The sequence below is a fragment of the Erpetoichthys calabaricus genome, chromosome 8, assembly GCF_900747795.2.
Source record: "Erpetoichthys calabaricus chromosome 8, fErpCal1.3, whole genome shotgun sequence".
In the NCBI taxonomy this organism is placed as follows: Eukaryota; Metazoa; Chordata; class Cladistia; order Polypteriformes; family Polypteridae; genus Erpetoichthys; species Erpetoichthys calabaricus.
This window is the reverse complement of record NC_041401.2, coordinates 192,400,523-192,417,725: the sequence shown is the minus strand read 5'-3', so window position 1 is coordinate 192,417,725 and position 17,203 is coordinate 192,400,523. Positions and strand designations below refer to the sequence as shown.

General features: G+C 40.0%; 1 protein-coding gene across 1 annotated transcript in view; it reads left to right on the top strand.

The window, feature by feature from the left end:
- The first annotated feature begins 5,434 nt into the window (after window positions 1–5,434).
- The window catches only part of LOC127529028 (ATP-binding cassette sub-family A member 13-like), an 88,601-nt gene continuing 76,832 nt past the window's right edge, over window positions 5,435–17,203 (top strand). The window contains exon 1 of the mRNA XM_051931277.1: window positions 5,435–5,512. The gene's annotated coding sequence lies outside the window, so the exon portion shown is untranslated. The remainder of the gene's footprint in view (window positions 5,513–17,203) is intronic.

Here is a 17,203-nt window from a genome sequence, read left to right as displayed (position 1 = left end):
CACCTGAACACCAGCAAAACCAAGTAGCTGGTGGTGGATTTTAGGAGGACCAGGCCCCTCGTGGACCCTGTGATCATCAGAGGTGACTGTGTGCAGAGGGTGCAGACCTATAAATATCTGGGAGTGCAGCTGGATGATAAATAAGACTGGACTGCCAATACTGGTGCTCTGTGTAAGAGAGGACAGAGCCGACTATACTTCCTTAGAAGGCTGGCGTCCTTCAACATCTGTAATAAGATGCTGCAGATGTTCTATCAGACGGTTGTGGCGAGCGCCCTCTTCTACACGGTGGTGTGCTGGGGAGGCAACATTAAGAAGAAGGACGCCTCACGCCTGGACAGACTGGTAAGGAAGTCAGGCTCTATTGTGGGCATGGAGCTGGACAGTGTGACATCTGTGGCAGAGCGACGGGCACTGAGCAGACTCCTGTCAATCATGGAGAATCCACTGCATCCACTGAACAGGATCATCTCCAGACAGAGGAGCAGCTTCAGCGACAGACTGCTGTCACCGTCCTGCTCCACTGACAGACTGAGGAGATCGTTCCTCCCCAACACTATGCGACTCTTCAATTCCACCCGGGGGGATAAACGTTAACATTATACAAAGATGTTGTCTGTTATACCTGCATTGTTGTCACTCTTTAATATTGTTTTTATCAGTATGCTGCTGCTGGAGTATGGGAATTTCCCCTTGGGATTAATAAAGTATCTATCTATCTATCTATCTATCTATCTATCTATCTATCTATCTATCTATCTATCTATCTATCTATCTATCTATCTATCTATCTATCTAATCCTGCCAACTACACTATCTATCTATCTATCTATCTATCTATCTATCTATCTATCTATCTATCTATCTATCTATCTATCTATCTATCTATCTATCTATCTATCTATCTATCTATCTATCTAATCCTGCCAACTACACTATCTATCTATCTATCTATCTATCTATCTATCTATCTATCTATCTATCTATCTATCTATCTATCTATCTATCTATCTATCTATCTAATCCTGCCAACTACACTATCTATCTATCTATCTATCTATCTATCTATCTATCTATCTATCTATCTATCTATCTATCTATCTATCTATCTACACTGTAAAAAGCAATTCAAGGGACCTCTAACCACCACTTAATCAAGTGCATTCTATTAGGTTAAAAATTCAACTTCAATGATTTTATTAAACATTTTAATTTGAAAACATTATTTAATGCGTTGACGTGAAAGAATTATATTAGTACATATTTTAGCTTAGACTTGTAAGTAATCTGAACTCAAATTCCTTTTTTCATTTATTGAAAAACAAAATTCAAGTTCCTCTAACCTAATCTAACGTTATTGCTACTTAATTTCTCTGTTTCATGAGTGGGCATGAAACTCCTCCCACTTAACATGCTGTGAGAAGATCGTAACGCCATATTGCAAGTGAAACAAACAGCTACGGTGAGTGATAGAGCAGCTATTTTAATTGCTGTCAAAGGTGAATAGTACTTAATTTCTCCTTCAATAATCCTGCATTTTTATTTGCGCAATGCTGATAGGACTAGTAAAGTTACTTTACGTCTGTAGAGGTTAAGCTACGGATTCAGGCAGGCTAACGTGATGGCTGTCTAACATTAGGCAGATGAACAGGTAAAAAGCTAAGTGATAGAGGAGCAATTTCAAGATAATAATTATTTACATTGCTCTAACATGTAATTTACTTATTTTGCATAACCGGTTGAACAGCTCTAGTGAAATTTAGTGCCGTCCATCTTACCATATTTTCTCAACATTACTTTTTTTTTGTTCGAGCCGCTAATGATTTCTCACGTGCGTTTCAATGTTGGTTAAGGATTTTAGATGCAATGTTGCCTTACTGCATGTAAGCCTGATGCCATTTTGAGAAGATACTTCATTAATTGTAATAATCTTTCTTTGACTTTACTTATTTTCCAGTTGTTAAGTTTAGAGTATACTCCGAAGCTGTACAGACATTTTTCTTAAAATTGCTGTTTGTTATTTTCATTTTTGTGCCTTTTTTGCAATTATTCAAAGTAGCCATTTTAATCAGGATGTATGCTAAACTGGCGGCACGGTGGCGCAGTGGGTAGTGCTGCTGCCTCGCAGTTGGGTGACCTGGGTACCTGGGTTCGATTCCCGGGTCCTCTCTTTGTGGAGTTTGCATGTTCTCCCCGTGTCTGCGTGGTTTCCTCCGGGCGCTCCGGTTTCCTCCCACAGTCCAAAGACATGCAGGTTAGGTGGATTGGCGATTCTAAATTGGCCCTGGTGTGTGCTTGGTGTGTGGGTGTGTTTGTGTGTGTCCTGTGGTGGGTTGGCACCCTGCCTGTGTTGGCTGGGATTGGCTCCAGCAGACCCCTGTGTTCGGATTCAGCGGGTTGGAAAATGTATGTATGTTAAACTCACCACCATCATCATATGTGTGTGCTTTGCCTCAACTGGATTGTAAAGTGTTCCTTTGCTTATAAAATCTGCAGGGGGGATGGAATCAGTGCAATATTATAAATTTTGTCCAAGTTTGTCTTGGTCTTAAAGGTTGAATTGCATAGAGCTCTTTCTGTTTGACCATTGACTGTTTTGACCAAATTAATGGATGTAGTCTCATCGAGAGGAGGAACTTCAGGATTGAGGATAAGGCACATTAAGAATCAGCTTCTAGAGGTATGAGAACTAATCAGACTCGTCTTTGAAATTAAGCTTGCTGACTTGTCACCCTTTTGGATTAGTCATATTGGAATTTAATTTTATTCTTTTTTCTCTTTTTACGCAATTAGAACAATGCAATTGAAGTACGGAGAGAGGTGGCCATTCGTTGCCTGGTTGTCTACCTTGGAGAAAAGGAACAGGACCTCTTCAAGGAGTTTAATGTAAGTAATTTATCACCGTGGAATCTACACTTTAATATTCCAGACAAAAACCTGCTATAGATGGCTGTAATTGTTACTGAAAACCTGTTTCACTTATTTTTAAAATTTTTGTTGTTTTGATACCTTTCACTGTGATATGCCTAAAGCAAATCATGACATTTTAAAAAAGGAAATTTTTCTCTGTAGACCTCAACCAAAGAATTGAAAGTTGAAAGTAAGTTCTACTGTGGCACAATTTGACATCACAAATAGTTGAAACATTCTCACTTTCCTAAAGAATGACACATTATAATGCTAGAGGATAACACAATATATGCAAGAAGGCTTCTTTAAATAATAGAAATAACCACAACAGCATTTTGCTAAATCCTGGCAATGGATCTGACCATTGTCCCATTTGTAAATGAGAAAAAAAATTATGAGTGTATTGACTTAATGCTTAGTCCAAACATATTCAGGTTTCTGATTAGGCTGCCAAACACCATCTTTTCTTTTTGGTGGATTAATACCTGACAAACTTTGCCACTATGAAGATTCTAGTAAGCTTTCATGCTCTTGTAATACTTCATATTGGCACTTTTGACCCCAACAAACAAAGAAAGTGAGTTAAATTTGTCTCCATAGCTACTGTGTGATGGCAATGCTACTCACTGCTCATGTTGAGCCAGTTCATGTAAGTAGATGTGTATGGTTGTGTGTTGGAATGGTTAAAATAACGTCAGCAGTAATAACACAATTCTGTTTTACTAAACCTCTTAATATACTTTTACATTTGTTCTGCCAGAATATTGAAGAGTTTGAAGCAAACCTTGACAGGCAAGTATTGAAGATTGCCATCATCAAAGACCAGAATCCAAACACTGGAACCATCATGATCGAGGGAGCCAAAATCCTGGATGGTATTGATGTCCCAGGGTGCTGTGCTTTGCTCATGGGTTTAATATATACTGTGAATCTGAGCTATCCCAAGGATCTAAAATGTACATACGAAGTATTTCGAAACTGTTCCTTGAACTTGATGGACTAAAAACCAGTGGGAAAGTAATGAATCTCAAGTACAGCATTTTCTAAGAACACTTTTCTTTCAAACCACTGCCATTTTTTTTTAAACCCATGTTATTATTTAATCCATAAACAGCTGTTTCAATTGTAAACATTCTCAGGTTTTGTTTTAAATTTTTGTTGATTATGTGCTGTTGAAAACATGTTCATTATGGTTTTGTAATACTATGTTCAAAGAATGTTGCTCTTTTGTCCAAGAATGTTCTTAGATGAGGGTCGGTGCTGTTGTGTGTTCGTACCTCATGATCTTTGTAAGCACTTAGTATTTTCATAGTGAGGTTGCTATATTTTTCAAAATGTTTTTGCATCCTGCAATGGAAGTCAGGTTTGACAAATTTGGCAGTTGAATATTACATTGAGGCCTATATTTTTGCTGCTGTAGTATGGCTGTTTGTTGAAAAATATAAAAATGCAACATTATATTTCCAATAAAGTAAATTTTGCAACATTTTCATTCTTTAAGTGGCTGTAGTTTTAATAATTTAATAAATAATTAAACTTGATAAAGCTGAAAATTATAGGCTGAAAACACTAATTACACCAACTTCACTTTTTACACCATCACAACTTTAAAATATATTAATAATTAAGTACGTAGAACTTAAAACAGTCTTTAAAAATGTAACATAAATTAGTTGGGACAACTTAATTTTTCTATGCAGTGAATTTAAAAAGTTCTGTGTATCCTATAATTTTTTAAGCTGATGGTGCTTAAAAGCAATTTAAGATCTGAAGGGAAAACCTTTTCCAGTTACTCAATGTTATGGGTTGGTTCTACGTAATTTTAACCAGAAGTTATAGTAACTTAAAAAGCTTGATGCAGAGCGTTGCGTTAATTTTTTTTGTTGGCCCAAAACAGTAGTTTTTAGAGTGTATCTATCTATCTATCTAGTATGAACAAATATACCACACTAATACTAAACTAGTCCAGTCCAGGGTTCATTATGGTAGCAGGACACTAATACGGTTCATTCTTTTTAGCGCCTTTCCAATGCAGAAATTTCATAAAGTGGTTCCTGCCTTACTGCTAAAGCTTATTGCTTACCGGGTAAAAAATGGAGGAACTGGGGCATAATCATCATCATCGTCATTCGTCTTCACAGACGATTCTTATGGGATCTACTAACAAAAAAAAAAAAAAACAAAACTTAACTTTATTGCACGTTGTTCTCTTTGTAGAACGTGTTGGGCTAAAACTCTTTTTCATCACTTTGACGCTCATAAATAACACAAAACGTGAGACTTTTAGCGTAGCCAGCTAGATTCTCCTCTTGTACTGACATCTTCAGGCTTGCTGAGACTTGAGATCCTTCTTAAATGAACAACACGGTCAAAGAGCTTGACAAAAGGACGCAATACTTCTGATAACGATAAACTAATAGGTTGCCACGAACAAGCCCTGAAGACAAAGCCGAGGGGGACTGACTGGCAAAAGAAAAAAAAACTGCCTGCCGGAGGGAGTGGCGCGTTAAAGACGCCGCATTGGCTTGGTGTCTGTCATTAGCGACGCGCGAACGGGAAGGTCGAGGATCAGCAATGCTTCGACTCCACTGAGCTCAAAGAGGTAAATGTGATTTGATTACCTGAATCGCTTTGTTTCTTCAATCTGCTTTTATTTGGACTCAACGTTGATCGGACGAGTTTCAAGGGGCCACGATTCTGCTACATTCCGTGTATTACTATTACACACGAAGCACCGTCGTGTTTGAGGTGTTCCCTTGTAATTCTCCGAACGCGCACTTGAAACGCGTTCGTTTGTGGGATCTTACGAGGTGCTGTCATTTCTAAGACGTAACACACGCACATCCATCTGTTATATAGTGCTGTTTATTTCTCGCGACCCCATGTGAAAGTGGGAAAAATTTACTAGCAGTGCCGTTCATTTTGTCTGGCAGGTGCATTGTTTTCCTTTTATCTCTCTATTCATTATATAATGACTTTTAGTTTTTGTATCTGTTAAATACTGCCACTTGTTTCCTTTATCCACATTTTATCTATTATATAGTGCCTTATATTTCTTTAACCTTATTTCTTTTTACTATCTGTTTTACACCGTCTTTTCTTATCTGCCTATCTATCTCACACGTAGAGTTCTTCCTTTATCTATCTGGTGTTCTTCTTTGATATATCGTTATTTCTTTTGCATATTTATTATATAGTGATTTTTATTTCTTTCTATCTATCTATCTATCTATCTATCTATCTATCTATCTATCTATCTATCTATCTATCTATCTATCTATCTATCATATAGCACCTTTCACATCTATCTATCTATCTATCTATCTATCTATCTATCTATCTATCTATTATATAGCACCTTTCACATCTATCTATCTATCTATCTATCTATCTATCTATCTATCTATCTATCTATCTATCTATCTATTCTGCCTATTATACTAAGATTAAAATCTATCTATCTATCTATCTATCTATCTATCTATCTATCTATCTATCTATCTATCTATCTATCTATCTATCTATCTATCTATCTATCCTGCCTATTATACTAAGATTAAAATCTATCTATCTATCTATCTATCTATCTATCTATCTATCTATCTATCTATCTATCTATCTATCTATCTATCTATCTATCTATCTATCTATCTATTATACTAAGATTAAAATCTATCTATCTATCTATCTATCTATCTATCTATCTATCTATCTATCTATCTATCTATCTATCATATAGCACCTTTCACATCTATCTATCTATCTATCTGTCTATCATGCAGTATTCTTTATTTTGTTTATTAATCTATTTATAGTGCCTTTTATTTATTTCTTATACAGTATCTTTTATTTATTTTAACTATTACGCAGTGCCTTTTATTTACTTTATGTATTTATCATACAGAGCTCTTTGTTTCCTTTATTTGTCTCTCTATGTCTTATATAGTGTCTTTTATTTCCTTTACTCTATCCCGTATCTCTTAAATAGCAAACTTTCTGTCTTTTCATCCATCTATTTATAGGGCTTTTAATTTACCTTTTATATACCGTATTTTGTTTTTTTTACCTATTGTATAGTGCCTTTCATTAGCTTTAAGAATCTGTTTCTTATTTAGGGCTTTTTGTTTCCTTTATTGTTCTCTCAGTTATATCGTGTCTTTTATTTCCTTCTATTTATATATTTTTTCTGCAGCATACTTTAATTTTTTTATCCATTTATTTATTGTGCCTTTTATTTAACTGCCATTTTATAGCCTCTTTTATTTATGTCATGTATTATACAACACCTTTTATTCACTTTATCTCTTTATTTTATAGGACTTTTTGTTTCCTTTATCTGTCTATCTATCTCTTATATAATGTATTTTATTTTATAATGTATTTTATTTTATTTGCTTTTATCTATCTCATAGTGTCTTTTATTTCCTTTTATCTACCTATTTGTAGAGCTTTTAATTTATCTTTCATATACTATCATTAATTAATTTTACCTGTTAAGCAGCACCATTTTTCCCTTTATCTATTTTATATAGTGCTTTTTCGTTTTTTCTGTCTATCTCTCTGTTATGTAGTGTCTTTTATTTCCTTTCATCTGTCTGTTTCTTATACACTGTATGTCCATTTATCCCTCTATTTATAGTGCCTTTTTAGATGGTATCTCCTATTTCTTTTGCCTATTACACAGTGGCTTTTATTTGCTTTATCTATCTATTTGTTATTTTTGGGCTGTTTGTTTTCTTTATCTGCCTATCTCTCTCTTATACAGAGTCAGAGTTGTCACAGTTTTAGCACCGCAGCCTCTCAATAAGGGGACCCTGGCTGTCCCCTGTGTGGAATTTGCTTGTTCTCCCCTTGGTGCTGTAGGTGGGCTTCGAACAGCCCAATGACATGCAGGAGAGGTGAAGTGCCATTGCTTAACTGACCTGCGTGTGTGTGTAAGTGTGTGACTGTGTGTGTGTCAAACTGTGTGTGTGTGTGACTCTGTGTGTGTTCACGTCATGCTGGACTTTCCAGGTGTTGTTTCTGCCTTGTGCCCATTATGATCGCTAGGGATGAAGTACTAAAGCTATTATTATTATTACTGTTGTCGTTTGGTTCAACAAAAAACAGAACCCTTCAAATGCAACTTTATAGGCCGTTGAAATCCATCATCTTGTTATTCCCCGTAAATCGATAATTGCGTTTTAAAGACGTCGCTTGCCCTTCCCTTCACCAAGCATTCCAAAGGTGCGATTCCATCATGCGCCACCCATGCTGGAGTGTTTAAGGCTTTGTTTCCTAAAATCTTTCCGGTGGTCCTCCACACCGTCCTGCTCTGCTCTGTTCAGGCTCTCTTGATCTTTTATTATCCTCTGAGGTCGCCTACCAGACATCATAGACTTCAGTGTTGTCTGCACAGTAGGAACCTTTTCAAAAGGCCAAAGAAGCAATTTGAGAATCACAGAATGAAATGGTTCTTTGCCAAGCGCTGGTTCAGTGAAGAAGCGCACAACAGCCGGTGAAGTGCCATTACAGGTGCAGAAGGTTTCAGAGTGCGTGTGTGAAAATCCTAAATTATGCCAGGCCGATAACCACAAATGATTAAACTGATACAATGGGAATTCAATCCAATGCAGACATCCCTCCTCTTATGAAGTGGTTCAGTTCCAGGGGTCTCATCATAGGTTCTAGATAAATAATCATTATTACATTTAATAAAAATATAATACATGAAACCTCAAAGAACCAATTTCACAGTCACAGAATAAAATGGGTCTCCATCACGGATGTCAAGCGCGCGCAGAAGGAACTCCGAGTCCAGCTCAGGGCAGCAAAGGAGCATTACAGGAGAAAGCTGGAGCAGAAGTTGCAGAATAACAGCATGAAAGAAGTGTGGGATGGGATGAAGATCATCACTGGCTGCAGCTTGAAGCGGGGTGTCACCATCGAGAGAGACGTGAAGAGAGCGAACCTGATGAACAACTTCTTTAACAGGTTTGACCACTCTAACCCACTCTCACCTCAGAATACTGCACCCTCCACACATCCTTCTGCTGATACCAGCATAGGAGAGACATCCCCACCCACAATTAAAGCAGCGCAGGTGAGCAGAGAGCTGAGGAGTCTTCGTGCCAGCAAAGCAGCGGGTCCAGATGGAGTATCGCCACGACTGCTGAAGGTCTGTGCATTGGAGCTGGGGAGTCCTCTACAGCGCATCTTCAACCTGAGCCTGGAACAGGGGAGAGTCCCAAGGCTTTGGAAAACATCTTGTATCACCCCAGTCCCAAAGGTATCACATCCTAGTGAGCTCAATGACTTCTGGCCTGTCGCTCTGACGTGACATGTGATGAAGACCATGGAGCAGCTGCTGCTTCACCACCTGAGGCCATAGGTCCGCCACGCCCTTGACCCTCTGCAGTTCGCATACCAGTAGAAGGTGGGAGCGGAGGATGCCATCATCTATATTCTACACCGATCCCTCTCCCACTTGGACAGAGGCAGTGGTGCTGTAAGAATTATGTTTCTAGACTTCTCTAGTGACTTCAACACAATCCAACCTCTGCTCCTTAGGGACAAGCTGACAGAGATGGGAGTAGACTCATACCTGGTGGCATGGATCGTGGACTATCTTACAGACAGACCTCAGTATGTGCGTCTCGGGAACTGCAGGTCTGACATTGTGGTCAGCAACACAGGAGCGCCGCAGGGGACTGTACTTTCTCCGATCCTGTTCAGCCTATATACATCGGACTTCCAATACAACTCAGAGTCCTGCCACGTGCAAAAGTTCACTGACGACACTGCTATCGTGGGCTGCATCAGGAGTGTAGGAGGAGTATAGGGACCTAATCAAGAACATTGTTAAATGGTGCGACTCAAACCACCTACACCTGAACACCAGCAAAACCAAGGAGATGGTGGTGGATTTTAGGAGACCCAGACCCCTCATGGACCCCATGATCATCAGAGGTGACTGTGTGCAGAGGGTGCAGACCTAGAAATACCTGGGAGTGCAGCTGGATGATAAATTAGACTGGACTGTCAATACTGATTCTCTGTGCAAGAGAGGACAGAGCCGACTATACTTCCTTAGAAGGCTGGCGTCCTTCAACATCTGCAATGAGATGCTGCAGATGTTCTATCAGACGGTTATGGCGAGCGCCCTCTTCTACGCGGTGGTGTGCTGGGGAGGCAGCATAAAGAAGAGGGACGCCTCACGCCTGGACAAACTGGTGAGGAAGGCAGGCTCTATTGTAGGCATGGAGCTGGACAGTTTGACATCCGTGGCAGAGCGACGGGCGCTGAGCAGACTCCTGTCAATCATGGAGAATCCACTGCATCCACTGAACAGGATCATCTCCAGACAGAGGAGCAGCTTCAGCGACAGACTGCTGTCACCGTCCTGCTCCACTGACAGACTAAGGAGATCGTTCCTCCACCACACTATGAGACTCTTCATTTCCACCCGGGGGGTAAACGTTAACATTATACAAAGTTATTGTCTGTTATACCTGCATTGTTATCAATCTCTAATTTAATATTGTTCTTTATCAGTATGCTGCTGCTGGAGTATGGGAATTTCCCCTTGGGATTAATAAAGTATCTATCTATCTATCTATCTATCTATCTATCTATCTATCTATCTATCTATCTATCTATCTATCTATCTATCTATTATATAGTGCCTTTCACATCATCTATCTATCTATAACTCCAGTCCTTGAGGGCCGCAGTGGCTGCAGGTTTTCATTCTAACCGTCTTATTAATTAGTGACCTGTTTTTGCTGCTAATTATCTTGACTCAGACCCCTTAGTTGTTTCGTTTTCCTTAATAAGCAGCCAAACAATAATGAGACATGAAACGAGCGACCACATGACCAGCTCACCTGTGCCCATCATGCAACATCTGAAAATAAAGAAAGGTGACGGTCTCAGTAAGGTTGATCTCTCAGGTCACCAAAACATTTTTGGGATGAGGTTCTTAGAAAAAACAGAAAGATCAACAGTTTTGGAAATGTCTGCAGTGGCAGAATGAGAGCAGCATCAAGCCATGGAATTAAATAACGGGCTTAATTAACAGCAAGAATTGGCTTCTCATTAAGAACCTGGTTGCAGTTTGAAGCCCCTGTTTAACTGGTTGTCTGTCGGCTCGTTTCACGTCTCATTTCTGTTTGGCTGATATTTAATGAAGAAATGAATCAATTCAAAGTGCTGAATCATTAAAAACAGGGGGCTATTAAACTGAAGGGAAAAGGAGTTAACTAGCAGTGAAAACTGATTAGGAAACAGGTGAGAATGAAAACCTGTGGCCACTGCGGCCCTCCAGGATCAGAGTTCGACTCCCCTGGTTGTGATCAAATTTTTATTGAAATAAAAAAATGAGCACTAAGCCATCCGGATGGGAATTAAAATAAAATGAAACCCCATGCTTGGCACCCACCCAGCATCCCATAAGCCAACCCAACCCTGCTGTATTAAAAATAAAGGAACAGTGAGTGAGGGAACAGTTTGTTATGGAGAAGAAGAAAAGCACCGTGATTAGGGCTGCCGCCAGGACCTGGGGGCTTCCCATGCCTTGGACCAGCCGTGCCATATCCCTCCGTTTATCAATATAAAACTCAGATGTCGAGAGGTTTACTTCCCTCAGCAGTGACATTCATGTCTCTGGTGACTCTTCCTATGAAGTCAGTAGATGGATTGGGAGAGCATGGGGGGTCATGGGGTCGCTGGACAGGGTTGTGTGGTGCTCCCGATATCTGCAAAAGGACGAAGGTCCAAGTCTTTAGAGTCCTGGTGCTCACTGATTGTGAGACATGGATGCTATCCAGTGACCTGAGATGAAGACTGGTGGACTCCTTCATGTGTGTCACTTCAGAGGGTCCTTGGGTCCCGCTGGTTTGACTTTGTTTTACTCACGGAGTCCCAAATGAGGCACATGACCTGCATTGTGAGGGAGCATCAGTTACAGCACTACTGCCATGTGGTGCCATTACCCGAGGGTGATCCGGCTCACAGGACCCTCATTATTGAGGACCAGGCCAAGGGGACGCCCATGTAAAACCTGGCTGCAGGACACAGAGGGCGAGACAGGACCGTGTGTCTGCCTGGGGGGTTGCCAACCGTGATCCTGACCTGTTTTGTCGTGTGGTGGGTGTGGCTGTGCCAATGCATACCCCCCCCAACCTGACCCGACCTGTTGCCCCATTATTTCTCACCTCTGACAACTCCAAAGGGATTGCATTAAGAAGGGAAGACTTCCAAACAGAAAAAGAATCGGGTGACTTTCCGCGCGAGGCAAGTGCAGCGATGTAAAGGACACTTCAGCAGGGCTTGAATCGCAGCATTTGCGTGACTTTTATTTTGATAAGTTATTGAGTGTCCTGGTTTGCATAATTAATTGTGCAGTTTGCCGGGAATAGGAAAGGAAAATAGCGACATATGGATTTAACAAACGAGCACCTCGCTGAAAAGTGAACAAGGTATTAATTTCTCTGTTATATGTAAAACAAATGTTACGAATGTTTATGTTAAGTTATTTATATGCCTTTTATTTGTACTTTGCCTTTTATAGCTCTTACGGTGTGTTTATGAAACAAGGTTACGGAAACGAAAATAAACATTCATAAACCATCAGTCTGAGAGTTGACCATCATTCAGCCGGGGTCGCTACAGTAAGAGCTTGACCACTCATCGTGTCCTGTCGTCCTGCCGAATTGAAGTCGCGGGTGAAGCGCTGGTGATTCGTACCCATCGTAACGGAGTTAAACGTGAAGCGCCGGTGATTCGTCTGATTTGCAACGGAGTTTAAGGGCGAAGTGGTGACGCTCAGTTTCCACTTTACAAAGGAAAGGAAAGTACAGTTTAAGAATTTCAATACGAGGACTTCAGCAAGGGATTTTTAAATATTAGCGGCAGCTGACAAATGGATTTTGGGGCAATGGTCAAATGCAGGCATAAACGGTTATAACGTCACCCTGAGTACTGTTGACAGTAAAAAAGGGGCTGTATATATTAGTAAAGTTAAGAGAAAAACAAACGGTTTATATGTGTGTGTATATGTATGAAGAGGGATTAATCCTGACCCTTTGATAGAATTTGGCTATTTGGACTATTCTGTAACTACCTTTTAAAGGTTTAGCGTTGGTTCTATTCAATAAGGGCGCGCACAAAAAGGCGACCTTCAAAAGGGCGACCTCAATTGGGCGCGGAGAATAAAAGCGCACATAAATAAATGCGATCTTCAAAAGGGCGACCTCAATTGAGCGCGGAGAATAAAAGCGCACATAAATAAATGCAATCTTCAAAAGGGCGACCTCAATTGAGCGCCGAATAAATGCGCGCGCAAATAAAGGAGCGCTTCAAAAGGATGACCTTCGGAGCGAATTAAATTAATTGTCCTTGATTATGCTAATAGACCGCATCTCGAATATCTACGTGGCATTGCACATAATCTACAGCTTCAAGTGTAACTAGCTTTCACCTTTTTATACATTCAGTCATTGCCTTAATCGAATTTTCTGTAATTTTGAAAACAACGAAATATAGAGAGCTTTAGAAATTGTTTGTTAGAAGTTCATGCATTAATTAATTGGATGTTTTAATAGTCTTGCTCTCACCTTTTTATACGTTCAATCATTGCCTTTATCTAATAAATTTTCTGTAATTTTGTTGCGTTTGCCTTTATTCGCTGCGCCCAATTGACGTCACCCTTTTGAAGCTCGCCTTTATGTGCGCGCCCTTATTGACGGATACCTTTAGGGTTTGCTCTTACAAGGGAACTGTGAAATATCTGACTGATTGTTCATTTGTAATTTTTGGACAGAATCATAGTTAATTCAAGGGTTTTAAAATTGATATAATTATTTAACATTGTTACTAAGAGATATTGATATCTTTGTATTGTATTAGGTTTATTTGTGTATACAAGTGTTTTCTTTTTTACTCTTTCACCGAGTAAGACGACAGAGCCAGGTCCAATTCTTTCAGGTGTGGGAGCATTGCAGGAGCAGGTTGATAGTCTCCAGTTAAAGGGTTTAGAGCCAGATAGTTTGCTTCAAAATGAAGAAGCGAGTGCACAGAGAGATTGCTTAGAAGAAGTGATTTACAGTAGTGAAGAAATGCAGACTAGCATTCAACAAAAACTCCAAAGGGCTGACCCCCGTCGCTGTGGTCGTGAGCGAAAGCCCACAGAAAAAATGGTTATATTTCAAAAGGAAGAAGCTCTAAGGAAGGAAAAAAGGCTGAACTATTTGTATGAGCAGTGGAAGATTCAAGCTCGGGAAGTAAGAGAACAGCTTAAGACAGACATCACAGAAAGCCAATTATCTGTACTGATTGATGAACTTGAAAAGAGAAAAGGTGATGTCATAGCCATTTATGTAGCCATTCGAAATAACATCACACCATCTTCAGATTTAAGACGCAGAGTAGATGCATGTGAAGCAGTGACGGCTGACATTACCAAAATTGCATATGAGAGGTTAGCTGGCATAGATAGTGAGTTTAGTGCTGAAAGAGAAAAATGTCGTCTTCGTCAGCTTCTGCATCATGAATATGCTAGATCCATTTATGGTTCTACAGTCTCAAGAGTAAGCAAAAGATCCAGCAACGATTCTGCAACTTCATGCATGGCAGCAAAACGGGCAGATGCTGCAGCAGAGTTAGCAGCAAAGGAGGCTGAATTTACAGTTATGATGGAAGAAAAAAGACAACAAGAAAGAATACGGCAAATAGAAGAACACCAAAGAAGGGAGCTAGAGACTCACAAATGTGAATTGGAGCAACTGAAAGCTGAAAAGGGATTGAGAGCAGCACGTGCTAGGCTGGAAGTTTACAACCATGAGGCTGCAATGGAGGCCAGCATCCTGCCGATTGACTACAGCATAACAGAACAAAGACACATTCCTGCACCAGTCACCTGTCAGTTCTTCAATGAAAGAAACATCTCCTCACGAAAACACAAACTCATTTGTGCAGGCGTTACAAAACAGCATAACACTGAATAGGCTTCCAGTGCCAGAGCCATCTATTTTCAGTGGAGATCCACTTCACTTTATTGAGTGGAAGGCCTCCTTTGTTATCGCTTATTGACGGAAAGAACGTTTCTTCAGCTCATAAGCTTTACTATCTCAAGAAATATATAGCTGGTCCAGCTCGTAAGATCCTAGATGGAATATTTTACAGAAGTGATGATGAAGCTTATCAGGATGCTTGGAACAAGCTAAACCATCGTTATGGTCAGCCATTTGTCATTCAGAGAGCATTTAGAGAAAAACTGGCAAACTGGCCAAAGATCCAGTCGAAAGATGCTATCGGACTTAGGGATTATTTGGACTTTTTAAATGCATGTCAGGATGCGATGCCTCATGTTAAGGGTCTTCAGATATTGAATGACTGTGAAGAAAATCGGAAACTTGTACAAAAACTACCTGATTGGGTAGCATCTCAGTGGAATCGTCAGGTTACTCTAACCCTAAAACAGACTCAAGAGTTTCCAGGCTTTAAAGAATTTGCAGCTTTTCTGTCAACAGAAGAAGAGATTGCATGTAATCCAATAACCTCTCTTACTGCTCTTCATGCTTCAGAGCAGAAGGGTGAGAAACAGAATCTCAGAGAAACCAAGAGAAACATGGCCAGTGTCCTTAACACTCAAAGTGTTCGTGAAAATAGTCAAAGTTTGACGAAGATCAGTATAGGATCTCAGTGTATGTTCTGTAGTGATGATGGTCATCAGCTCCATAGCTGTTTAGGGCTGATGTCCAAGCCTTTGGACGAGCGACGGAAATTTGTTCAGGAAAGGAAACTTTGCTACAGGTGTTTGATGCCTGGACATAATGTAAAAGACTGCTGTCGTCGTCACTCCTGTGACCTCTGTAAGAAAAGGCATCCCACATGTCTTCATGATAGTAGCTATGTGCCAAGGGCAAGAACATCAACTTTTGAAACCTCAAATGAAGTTAATAGCAATGAAACAACTACTGCAGTAGCGCTCACTGTGACAGAAGGAAGACATTCTGCAAGTACCTCCATGGTTGTGCCAGTCTGGGTGTCATCATGTAGCCGCCCAGATGCTGAAAAACTTGTTTATGCTCTGCTCGATACTCAGAGTGACACTACATTTGTAGACCAAGGCATAAGTGATGCACTAGGAGCAGATAAATTTCCAGTGAAACTAAAACTGTCTACCATGATTGGAAGAGACACACTTGTGAAGAGTGAAAGGGTCTTTGGACTTCGTGTTAGAGGTTACAACTCCCAGGTTTATATTGAGCTTCCTTCTGCATACACTAAAGAGTGCATACCATTAAACCGTTCCCATGTTCCTACATGTGAAACAGCACAACAGTGGAAGCATTTGTCAGAAATTGCAAATGAAATACCACCATTGCTAGACTGTGAAGATGGACTTCTTATAGGCTATAACTGCTCAAGAGCATTAATGCCTAGGCAGGTAATTGAGGGTGAAAATGAAGAGCCTTATGCAGTGTGCACCGACTTAGGATGGAGTATTGTAGGGCCCTCATCACCACATATGGATTCATCTAACAATATACGTCTATGCTATAGAGTCGCAGTTAAAGAGCTGCCCCTGATGACACCTGCAGATGCAATTCATGTTTTGGAATCGGATTTCAAAGACACTAATGAGGAGGAGAAAAGGGTCTCTCAAGATGACATCCTTTTTCTGAGAAAATTGCAAGAAGGCATTAAGAAAAACAGCCTTAACCACTATGAAATGCCCCTACCATTCAAGAAGAGACCCAGTCTACCAAACAACGAGTCACTTGCAATTATTCGGCTTGACCATCTGAAGAGGAAATTGCAAAGAAATGATATGTACAAGGAACACTATGTGAGTTTCATGGAAGACATCATAGAAAAGGGTGATGCAGAGGAAGTTAAAGATGAAGGCAATGAAGGTGAGACTTGGTATATTCCTCATCACGGCATTTATCATCCTAAGAAGCCAAACAAATTGCGTGTTGTGTTTGATTGTTCTGCTAAATATAAAGGAACATGTCTCAATGACCATCTTCTCACTGGGCCTGATCTAATGAACAGTTTGGTTGGAGTCCTTATTCAATTTCGTCAGCACAGTGTTGCTCTTATGTGTGACGTAGAAAAGATGTTTCATCAATTTCATGTATGTGAGCCTGACAGGAATTATTTGTGCTTCCTTTGGTGGAAGAAAGGAAATCTACACACAGACCCTCAAAGGTTTCGAATGAAAGTACATTTGTTTGGTGCTGCTTCTTCTCCTGGATGTGCAAACTATGGGCTGAAACATTTAGCAAAAATGAACAGTGTTCATCCT